Source organism: Cherax quadricarinatus, chromosome 2 (assembly GCF_038502225.1).
Source record: "Cherax quadricarinatus isolate ZL_2023a chromosome 2, ASM3850222v1, whole genome shotgun sequence".
Taxonomy (NCBI): Eukaryota; Metazoa; Arthropoda; class Malacostraca; order Decapoda; family Parastacidae; genus Cherax; species Cherax quadricarinatus.
Window position 1 is genome coordinate 70886611 of NC_091293.1, and position 10104 is coordinate 70896714.

Genomic DNA, 10104 nt, shown 5'->3' on the forward strand with positions numbered 1-10104 from the left:
AGTCATGGTACGTTTGCAACGAGACTAGTCCCTTAGCTAAATGGAATATCCTACGAGGAGAGGCTAAGGGAAATGAACCCGACGGAACTGGAGGACATGAGAGATAGGGGGGATATGATATCGGAATAAAATACTGAGAGGATTCGACAAGGTGGACAGAGACAGGATGTTCCATAGATGGGACACAGCAACAAGGGGTCAAAGTTGGAAGTTGAAGACTCAGACGAGTCACAGGGATGTTAAGAAGTGTTTCTATAGTCACAGAGTTGTCAGGAAGTTGAATAGTCTGGAAAGTGATGTAGTGGAGGCAGGATCCATACATAGCTAAGAGATATGATAAAGCTCATGTGACTAGTAGCGACCAGTGAAGAGGTGGGGCCAGAAGCTGTGACTCTACCCTGCAATCACAACTAGGTGAGTGCACACACACACAAAACACATGCACGTGAACATGTGCACATGCACTCACACTGCACTTAAAATAGAGCTCTCACGCGCTTGAAAATAGATAAAAAATTAAATCAGAAGGAGATTGACTGTCAACAGAACCTGACAAGTTGCATAGATAGTTGATGGGGATGCCTCTCCACGGAATATCAATATGTGTGATCCATACACAGTCATGCTAGAGTCGTTTCTCAAACGCGACAACGATGAAAAAAAAGTTGACCAAATACCCAACTGTGGTTTGATCAGGGCCATCTTATTTTACCCTCATCTGGACCAACAATGTCGCCAACGATTCTCTGGCACTTAGACAGATCTGAAAAATAGTCTGAGAGATGAACAGGTCTTGGGCTGTAGAACATGCAGAAGAGTCGGCTAGTTCATTGGCTTGAACATCAGAATAAATAGGAACCAACAAAAGGCGATGACTTTATGCAAGCTGAAGAGGTGACCTACTAGAGTTGATTATAAATGCCGGTGAGATGTGATGAGTCGAGGCTCTGAAGAGCTGATAGTGCACTTTAGAGTCAGAGATGTTAACACTAATACTTTTAGACAGATAGATTTCCTAGTACCATTTATTGTCAGGCTTCCTTCCTAGCCAGACGTCACGTGACTACCCATTTGAACAAGCCAGCTAGGCTGGCTGGGAACAGGCGTGTACAGGTTGGGGCTCTTCCCACAACTTTCAATAATAATGCCTCCATAACAATCTATAGTGTTTACCATCCGCCATCACTCGCTCAAGAATCCTTGACAAGTGGTGGCAGCTTCGGGCACGTAATTTTGAAAATTATGGTTGATGTTAAGTGATAGAATACTGCCAAAACCAGCGGACACCATTTTGTAGGCCTAGGGGACGCTAACCAAGCCAGCAGCATTATCCCACTACTGCCACCATTTGTTGTTGGGGGTTCTGATGGAGTGATGGTGGAAGGTAGGATAAGATAAGATTTTGTTCGGATTTTTAACCCCGAAGGGTTAGCCACCTAGGATAATCCAAGAAAGACAGTGCTTCATCGCCGGACTGTCTGTCTTATTTCCATTGGGGTCCTCAATCTTGTCCCCCAGGATACGACCCACACCAGTCGGCTAACACCCTGGTATCTACTTGCCTGCTAGGTGAACAAGACAACAGGTTTAAGGAAACATGCCCAGTGTTTCCACCCTTGTCAGGGATCACTCAGTGTGTGAAGTGAAAGCGTTGCCTACCAAGCCACGAGCCTCTTAGGTAAACACTGTAGACTGTTATGGAGGTGTTATTATTGGCAGTCATAGGAAGATGGAAGGAATGGATGGCACGGGTGAAAGGGACTACTTAGTAGGAACAATCCAGTCTGAGGGACATAAGGTGATAATTGCAGTAATGTACAACCCACCACAGAACTGCAGGAGACCAAGAGAAGAATACGATGAGAGCAACAGAGCCATGGTCGACACACTAGCCGAGGTGGCCAGGAGAGCACACGTGGGGGGAGCAAAGTTACTAGTTATGGGTGATTTCAATCACAAGGAGATTGACTGGGAAAACCTGGAGCCCCATGGGGGTTCCGAAACATGGAGAGCCAAGATGATGGATGTAGTACTGGAAAACCTCATGCATCAACATGTTAGAGACACTACCAGAGAGAGAGGAGAAGATGAACCAGCAAGACTGGACCTTGTATTCACCTTGAGTAGTACAGACATCGAGGATATCTTGTATGAAAGGCCCCTGGGAGCTAGTGATCATGTGGTTCTGTGCTTCGACTACATAGTTGAGCTCCAAGTGGAGAGAGTAGCAGGAATAGGATGGGAAAAACCAAACTACAAAAGGGGGAACTACTCAGGCATGAGGAACTTCCTTCAAAACATTCAGTGGGAGAGGGAACTGACAGGAAAACCAGTACAAGAAATGATGGACTATGTGGCAACAAAATGCAAGGAGGCAGAGGAGAGGTTTGTTCCCAAGGGAAACAGAAATAATGGGAAGAACAGAACGAGTCCTTGGTTCACCCAAAGGTGTAGGGAGGCAAAAACTAGGTGTACTAGAGAATGGAAAAGGTACAGAAGACAGAGAACTCAGGAAAATAAAGAGATTAGCCGAAGAGCCAGAAATGAATATGCACAGATAAGAAGGGAGGCTCAGCGACAATATGAAAATGACATAGCATCGAAAGTCAAGACTGACCCGAAGCTGTTGTACAGCCACATCAGGAGGAAAACAACAGTCAAGGACCAGGTAATCAGACTGAGGAAGGGTGATGGGGAATTCACAAGCAACGACCGAGAGGTATGTCAGGAGCTCAACACGAGATTTAAAGAAGTATTTACAGTGGAAACCAGTAGGACTCCAGGAAATCAGAACAGGGGGGTACACCAGCAAGTGCTGGATGAGGTACATATAACCAAGGAGGAAGTGAAGAAGCTGCTATGCGAACTTGACACCTCAAAGGCGGTGGGACCAGACAACATCTCTCCGTGGGTCCTTAAAGAGGGAGCAGAGATATTGTGTGTGCCATTAACAAAGATCTTCAACACATCATTTGAAACTGGGCAACTCCCTGAGGTATGGAAGATGGCAAATGTAGTCCCAATTTTTAAAAAGGGAGACAGACATGAGGCACTAAATTACAGACCTGTATCACTAACGTGTATAGTATGCAAGGTCATGGAGAAGATCATCAGGAGGAGAGTGGTGGAGCACCTGGAAAGAAACAAGTGTATAATTGACAACCAGCATGGTTTCAGGGAAGGAAAATCCTGTGTCACAAACCTACTAGAGTTTTATGACAAGGTGACAGAAGTAAGACAAGAGAGAGAGGGGTGGATCGACTGCATTTTTTTGGACTGCAAAAAGGCCTTCGACACAGTTCCTCACAAGAGGTTACTGAAAAAGCTAGAAGATCAGGCACACATAACAGGAAAGGCACTGCAATGGATCAGAGAATACCTGACAGGGAGGCAACAACGAGTCATGGTACGTGACGAGGTGTCAGAGTGGGCGCTTGTGACAAGCGGGGTTCCACAGGGGTCAGTCCTAGGACCTGTGCTGTTCTTGGTATATGTGAACGACATAACGGAAGAGATAGACTCAGAAGTGTCCTTGTTTGCAGATGATGTGAAGTTAATGAGAAGAATCAAATCGGATGAGGATCAGGCAGGACTACAAAGAGACCTGGACAGGCTGCAAGCCTGGTCCAGCAACTGGCTCCTTGAGTTTAACCCTGCTAAATGCAAAGTCATGAAGATTGGAGAAGGGCAAAGAAGACCGCAGACACAATATAGTTTAGATGGCCAAAGACTGCAAACCTCACTCAAGGAAAAAGATCTGGGGGTGAGTATAACACCGAGCATATCTCCTGAGGCGCACATAAATCAGATAACTGCTGCAGCATACGGGCGCCTGGCAAACCTACGGATAGCGTTCCGATACCTCAGTAAGGAATCGTTCAAGACACTGTATACCATTTACGTCAGGCCCATACTGGAGTATGCAGCACCAGTTTGGAATCCACACCTAGTCAAGCACGTCAAGAAATTAGAGAAAGTGCAAAGGTTTGCAACAAGACTAGTCCCAGAGCTACGGGGATTGTCCTACGAAGAAAGGTTGAGGGAAATCGGCCTGACGACACTGGAGGCCAGGAGGGTCAGGGGAGACATGATAACGACATATAAAATACTGCGCGGAATAGACAAGGTGGACAAAGAAAGGATGTTCCAGAGATGGGACACAGACACAAGAGGTCACAATTGGAAGTTGAAGACTCAGATGAATCGAAGGGATGTTAGGAAGTATTTCTTCAGTCATAGAGTAGTCAAGTCGTGGAATAGTCTAGAAAGTGAAGTAGTGGAGGCGGGAACCATACATAGTTTTAAGGCGAGGTATGATAAAGCTCATGTAGCAGGGAGAGAGAGGACCTAGTAGCAATCAGTGAAGAGGCGGGGCCAGGAGCTATGACTCGACCCCTGCAACCACAAATAGGTGAGTACAAATAGGTGAGACTGTCCGCGTCTGCTCCCTGCTAAGCTAAGCCTAGCTGGCTGGTTCAAACGAGGAGTCACGTGACGTTTGGCTAGCAAGGATGCTTGACTGTAAATGGTACTAGGAAATCTATCTATAAGTATTACACTGTTAACAGAGATTAACAAAAAAGAAATTGAGAGGAAAACGTGTATGATGACTGCAAGAAGTGCATGTAATTCTGCCGTGAAAATATTAGACAAATCCGATAAATATCTCTACATCTTACTATATGGAAAACAACAACTGCATATCCTATTCCATTAGAGAATTTAAAGCCATCGGTCTACACATTAGTAGTATGTGAGTTTAAATGAAAATGATCGAGGAAGCTAGAATGTCTGACCACAGCAGGTATACGAGATTCTGGAAATGGAAGGAAGCAGAGACATTTTGGAATTATTGATACCTCCCGAGGTGGAATAGAAAATAATGAATACGGTGATCAGAAAATGGGGGTCCATTAAGATAAGTAAGTAGAGTCTAAAGGCAAATATAAAAATAGATGAGTGAAAGAGTCAGCTTCCAATCGTGATTATTCTATAAGCTGTAGGATCATTAAGATCATGAAGGCAAATCACAGAGTATAGATCAGTATTTTGACTGTTTTGCAATGAAAGAACATTAAACTGTTGAACTAGAACTCGTTTTTCGGCCTTACAAGTAAAATTTGACAAAATTTTAAGTATATTTTTTTATAACATTCCACAGTCAAAGTAGAGGCCAAGAATTTTCAGTCTGGCAGAAGGGATTAAAGAAATCATACAAGCAGCGTAAAGACTGGGGATTTATAGGGGAATTTGTTTTAGACACCGATAGTTCATAGCTGTGTGATGTAGCTTTTGTAGACACACAGTCGATTGTATTTTGTAAGAAGCTGGAAATCTGCTGAATATTGTATTAAAACAAGCATTGGATAAATCACGCACATATAATCTAAATAGGATTATGCAAACCGCACAATTGTGGATCGCCTGTTCCTTAAACAAAATCTGAAGAGCACTGATCCGAGCACTAAAGCGTTGACCTCATAGTTCATGAGAATGAACCTGAAATAAAATGTGATATCGTAATATCGTGTGGCGAGCTTTCTGTATATTGCCATCACGCGGAAAAAGACACTATGTACAGTTCAGGACATTTATTAAAGGAAACGTTTTGCTACAAGTGACTTCTTCAGTCCTTTCATAAATGTCCTGAACTGTACATAAGTTACTTTTCCCACATCTTGTCAGTATTATCATACCATTTCTCACTGCTATCACAAACCAACCATCAACAAAGTCGCTGTTAGTGTAAGTATCGAGCCGGATTACAGAATCAATGGTAGAACAGCCAATTCTGTAGCCAAACTAAAGTGGAGATAACCAAGTACAAAACTAATCTCCAATTAACCTTACGTTTTATCAGTTTACAAATAGAACTTGAAAGAGTTATTTGTCTGTACTGAGAGGGATCGCGACCCCACATACATGGGTTTCAAAAAGGAAGGATCATGGAAACTTCCACTGTATGGATGCCACTCCTATGGACCAAACACTTTTGAAAACAGATAATAGGCCTTCGTGCTGAAGTAAGATAACGGGTATATCATCGGGCACAGCTGCTTGCCAGTGAAGGTGTTCTTCTATACATGTTGAAGGTTAGTGTGTTGTGGTATGGAAGTTCGAGGTAAACGGCTGCTATAACTTACGCCTAGCAGGGAAGCAATGGATGATAATAATAATAAGAATAATGATAATAATAATATTATTATTATTAAAGATTTGCTGGTATTCTCCCGGCCCGGGCCCTTTCCAAGTGGTGGCCCGGCCTTGGCTCCCTCTTTAGGGAGTATCTGAGACCTAAGTCTCCCATGGGAGGAGGCACAGGTACCTCCTCATCTTTGGGACCAACTGCCCCCAGGCCTAGCCACAAGCTAGGCCTCTCTGGTCTGCCATCCCCGCCCCAAGGGGGCTAATGGGAATGACAGTCTTGTGAGCTACAAGCTCGGGCTCAGGCACCTACCCTGCCCTAGAAGGGCTGGGCATGGTGTCGATGCAATAATAATAATTCTTATTTTTACATGTACAAGATAATTTATTTTATTAATTTTTCTATTTAATTTCATGTAAATAACTCTGCATTGTATCTCTTTTCATTGTAACTAATTTTCAGATTTGAGTTACTTAGTTGCTTTAATTTTAATGATTATAATTATGACTAATATCTGTTGTATATAATAGCTAATAATAAGATACTGCAGTGACCCCATTGAAAATAAGTCACTTGGTCTGACCTTTTTGTGGGTTATCTTACGTAATTTATACATGTATTTTTATGTAAGACAATGGTAATCACATGAAACTTGTGTAATTGTATCTAAATAAGCTTCCTCAATGTTACAGACCTAGCTGACATCATCGGCATACTATATCTTACTGCAAGATAAGATACAATTTTGTTCGGATTCTGCACCCAGAGAAGGGTTAACTCCATAAGATAATCCAACAAAGTCAGTGCTTCATCTAAGACTGTCTTCCTTTTTTTCCACTGGGGTCCTTAATCTTATCCCCCAGGACGAGATTAATTAAGGTACCTACTTACTGCGAGATGAACAAGGGCCGCAACTATAAGAAAATATGAGTGCGCTATCAACCAAGCCACAGGTCACAGGCGGAGCCCCAGGTTAAGTTAATATTGTACCCCAGGATGCGATGCACAACAGTCAACTAATACCCGGGTACCTACTTACTGCTAGGTTAAAACGATAAAACATGTTCGGATTAAAAATGTGAACACAAGAAAGTCAATGCGTCATTGAGGACTGTCTTATTTTTATTGGGGTCCTACAGTCTTGTCCCCCACAGGGCCGGATTACCGCATAGGCAAATTAGGCATTTGCCTAGGGCCCCGCGCATTTGGGGGCCCCGCGGTCCAAGGGGTTTAGGGGCTCATCCAAGACTGCGCACATGGTGCAAATGCAAAGGGGTCCCTACCTAAAAAGTTCAAGTGTTTGGAGAGTAAAATTGATTTTTAAAAATTAATCAAAACAAAAATAAATAATGAAATAAAATAAAATAAAAATAAATAAACCTAACCATAGATGGCAACACTCAACACGCCTTTGTTTACATCAGAACAGCTGTGTTTTCCCGCTAATGGGTGAGTATGGGAGATTCCTCTCCAATTTTCTGTAGTAATTACACGTTATCTAGACTTGTGCTGTGACAAATTAACTGAAGAAATGTAAGACAGCTACATACTTCGTCATTCTGGATTCACTGATTACAGAATTGGTGAAAAGAAAAGAAATCTACCAGAATCTCAATGACAAGTTTGGATTTCTGTTCAAAATTACTACTATGCCAGATGCAGAATTGAGAGAAACTGCATTAAAGTTGCAACAACACCTTTCAACAGATGTTCAGGAGACATTTGTTGAAGAAATAGTTCATTTTTCTGGGTATATGAATCAGATTAAAGCTCCACCTGAAAAATGTGCGCCCTCAGCTGCTTTGAAACATTTAAGAAATGCAGGTATCTCAGAAACCTTCCCTAATGTTGACATAGTGTATCGTCTTTACCTAACACTTCCAGCTACTAACTGTGAAGGAGAACGTTCATTTTCTGTTTTAAAAAGAGTGAAAAACCAGCTCCGTTCAACAATGAGCCAAGACAAATTGTGTAACCTAGCCTTGTTGACCATTGAGTCTGATCTAACAAGAAATATTGATTTTCTGAATATAATTGATGATTTTGCCAATATGAAATCCAGAAAAAAATTTATTTAAGAAGTGCCTGTGAATATAAACAATTCTTTACTTTCTTGAGTTTATATGATTTGATAGTCTTATGCATGATGCAATGATAACAATAATGGTCAGTGATTTATAAAGGGAATAATAGTGCTGTAGTGGTTATGCTGAATATAATAGGTACATGATGTCACTACTTTAATAGCCTAATCTAGTAATACACATTGACCTCATCGCTCTAGGGCCGTGAGGTTGTGCTACGACTTGCTCCTGCATTCGTCACTCAACCTTGGTGGAGGACGGACATTGGCGGTTGAGCTAGCACCTGTTGGTAGCACTGAGTGATTTTCACAAAATGGCGCAAGCTATCAGACGGAGAATCAACACTGTGTGTATTGAGGTATTGAAAGGAACGGTTTATCAAACCAATGCTTCTGTTATGCTGCCTGCCATACTACGGGATACCTACTGCATCAACAACGACAATCTGTATGGTATTGCCTTAAATGAAGCTACAAGGATCTTTGTGAAATTTGTGACGGCTGCGACATATGACAAGATGGTGGAAAAATATCAAGACGTGTGTATGAAGGTTAATCCTGGTTTAGAAGTACGACTGAGGGACGTGTCCAAGTATTATACTTGGGTAAAGTTAAGGAATGTCCCATTTGAAGCGGATGAAGAAGATATAAAAGCAAAATTCAATGAGTATGGTGTTATACATCAGGCATCAGTTGGAAGGTGGTCTGATGGTATGTATGCTGGACTGCGTGAGGGCTCCTTTACCCTCAAAATGTCTTTGCGCAAATCTATACCATCATATGTGACACTGAGTGACTTTAGAACTCAGGTATATGTAACATATGCGGGGCAGAGATGAACCTGTAGGCTGTGTGGAGCCTTTGATCATATGGCAGTAATGTGTCCTCGTCGATCGACACCTGAGAAACATGGAGAGGGGAAAGGAGTGGGGATGGAGAGAGGGGTGATGGCCCAGTCTACAGGGGAGCATCTTCAAGATCATAGAACATGGACTGAAATCGTGGAGGACAATCCGGAAGAAAGTGCAACATTACCGGAGGTCTCTCAGGTTATTGAGAATATGCGTATGGAGGATGAGGTGAGACGAGTGGAATTGGGTAGTCAGGTTACGGCTACAATAGACACTGTTATACAAGAATTCTTGGGTAATCAGAATGAGGACGGGACACTAAGCATGGTGTCGGATGGGAAACTTATAGGTGAGGGTGGAATTCAAGAGGTGGGTAATGTGGGTGATGGGGATATGCAATCAAAGAGGATTAGTGAGGTTGTGGTTGAAGTCCACAACGTGGAATGTGAAGATGAGGGAATGCACGTAGTAGAGGCATCACGTAAGAGAGAGGCAGGGGCTTCTGATAGTGATGATGTCCTCACACCAGCGCAACGAACTGGTAAGAAACTATCAGTGGATGTGCCAAAAAAAAGTAACAGGATGGGGGAAGGGGCAGAGGAAAGGTGAGGCAAAGAAAGGACAATGTGAAAAGAATGTTCAGCAAAAACGTAAGGAAAATCAAGGATATCAGTCGATTGGTAAGCCCCCGATAGCATTTTTAAGTGTCTAACATTAAATGTTAATGGCCTAAGGGCTGATGTAAAGCGTAAGATATTTAGTGATTTTTTAAAGAGACTTGGAATACAAGTAATATTTTTACAAGAGCATAATTTTAGGTATGGAAGGGATTTGTTGGTAGATGGATATGAAGTTTATGCTGGGTATACTGGGAAGCTTAAGGGAGGTGCTGCTGTTTTAATAGCTGAGACCAGTCCATTCCAATTGTTACATTGGGAAGAAGGGGGAGATGGGAGAGTAGCGAGGGTGGATGGGACATGGGGTGGAGTACGTGTGTGTTTTGTGAGTGTATACATGCCGGCGGA